Source organism: Onychostruthus taczanowskii, unplaced genomic scaffold (genome assembly GCF_017590055.1).
Source record: "Onychostruthus taczanowskii isolate IOZ18803 unplaced genomic scaffold, ASM1759005v1 scaffold809, whole genome shotgun sequence".
Lineage (NCBI taxonomy): Eukaryota > Metazoa > Chordata > Aves > Passeriformes > Passeridae > Onychostruthus > Onychostruthus taczanowskii.
Genome location: NW_024505992.1, coordinates 14,863 through 17,241, shown reverse-complemented (window position 1 = coordinate 17,241; position 2,379 = coordinate 14,863).

The following is a 2,379-nucleotide window of genomic DNA, read 5'->3' as shown; positions in this document are numbered from 1 at the left end:
CTAATTCCCCCCCATTTCCCCCCTTTTTTCCCCCCGCAGGAGCTGCTGTGTTACAAGTATTTTGGGTCGGATTCGGGCGATTTCGGCCACTTCCGGCCGCTGTGGTCGCGGCGCTTCCCCTCCCCCCTGCTGGCGCTGGAGCCGCTGGACCTGACGGGGGATGGGCTGCGGGAGCTGGCCGTGGTGTGCCTGGGGGGGCTGCACGTGCTGCAGGTGGGACCCCCGCCCCAAACCCCCAAAATTCCCTTCTTTAAAACCCCCCCCGGGCCCATTCCCAAAGGGTACCCCAAAAACTCCGAGTTTTCCCTCAAAAAAACTGATTTTTTAACTAAAATTCCGAGTTTTCCCTCAAAAAACCGGAGTTTTTAACTAAAATTCGGAGTTTTCCCTCAAAAAATCGGAGTTTTTCCCAAAAAAACCTGATTTTTTAACTAAAATTTGGAGGTTTTCCCAAAAAAACCTGATTTTTTAACTAAAATTTGGAGTTTTCCCTCAAAAAATCGGAGTTTTCCCCAAAAAAAACTGATTTTCTACCTAAAATTTGGAGTTTTTCCCCAAAAATTCTGATGTTTTCCCCTAAATTTTGGATTTTTTCCTGAAAAAATCTGAGTTTTTCCCTAAAATTTGGAGTTTTTCCTGAAAAAATCGGAGTTTTTCCAAAAAAAACCTGATTTTTTAACTAAAATTCGGAGTTTTTCCCAAAAAAAACTGATTTTTAAACTAAAATTTGGAGGTTTTCCCAAAAATTTTGGAGTTTTTAATGAAAAAATCGGAGTTTTTCCTGAAAAAATCGGAGTTTTTCCCAAAAAAAACTGATTTTTAAACTAAAATTTGGAGGTTTTCCCAAAAATTTTGGAGTTTTTAATGAAAAAATCGGAGTTTTTCCTGAAAAAATCGGAGTTTTTCCCAAAAAAAACTGATTTTTAAACTAAAATTTGGAGGTTTTCCCAAAAATTTTGGAGTTTTTAATGAAAAAATCGGAGTTTTTCCTGAAAAAATCGGAGTTTTTCCCAAAAAAAACTGATTTTTAAACTAAAATTTGGAGGTTTTCCCCAAAAAAACTGATTATTTACATCAAATTTGGAGGTTTTCCAAAAAAACCCTGATTTTGTAACTAAAATTTGGAAGTTTTCCCCAAAATTTTGGAGTTTTTAATGAAAAAATCGGAGTTTTCCCTCAAAAAATCGGAGTTTTTCCCAAAAAAAATGATTTTTTACCTAAAATTTGGAGGTTTTCCCAAAAAAACCGGATTTTTTAACTAAAATTTGGAGTTTTCCCTCAAAAAATCGGAGTTTTTCCCAAAAAAACCCTGATTTTTTACATAAAATTTGGAGGTTTTCCCAAAAAAACCTGATTTTGTAACTAAAATTTGGAAGTTTTCCCCAAAATTTTGGAGTTTTTAATGAAAAAATTGGAGTTTTTCCTGAAAAAAATCAGGGTTTTTTTGGGAAAAACTCCGAATTTTTGGGAAAAACTCCGAATTTTTGGGAAAAACTCCGAATTTTTGGGAAAAACTCCGAATTTTTGGGAAAAACTCCAAATTTTAGTTACAAAATCAGGTTTTTTTTGGAAAAACCCTGATTTTGTAACTAAAATTTGGAAGTTTTCCCCAAAATTTTGGAGTTGTTAATGAAAAAATTGGAGTTTTTCCTCAAAAAATCGGAGGTTTTCCCAAAAAAACCTGATTTTTTAACTAAAATTTGGAGTTTTTCCCAAAAATTCGGAGTTTTTCCCAAAGAATTTGGAGATTTCCTCCAAAAATTCTGAGTTTTTCCCCAAATTCCCAAAATTCACCCCAAAAATTCACTCCAGATTCCCCAAATTCCCCCCAAAGCCCCAAAAAAAACCTGGAAAAACCGGAGAAAAACGTGGAAAAACGGGAAAAAAACCTGGAAAATTGGGAAAAAAACGTGGAAAAAGTGGAAAAAACCTCGGAAAAACAAGGAAAAAACGTGGAAAAACCAGAGAAAAACGTGGAAAAACGGGAAAAAACCTCGGAAAAACGGGGAAAAAACCTGGAAAATTGGGAAAAAACCGTGGAAAAACCGGAGAAAAACGTGGAAAAACGGGAAAAAAACCAGGAAAAATGGGAAGGAACTGCAGAAAATCGGGGGAAAAACCTGGAAAAAGGAAAAAAAACGGCGGAAAAATGGGGGAAAAAAGCGGAAAATCGGGGGGAAAACCCCGAGGAGGAAGAGGAGGGGGGGGAGAGCCCCTCCCCCCAGCCGAAATCTGCGGAATTCCAATAAAAAAATTCCCAAAAAATTGCCAAAAATTCCTTCCTGATGGGCCTGGAAATCCGGGGAGACCCCAAAAAGGGGCTGGGGGAGGGGTTTTGGGGGGAAATTTGGGGGGTCCTGGGGAGGATGGAGGATTTTT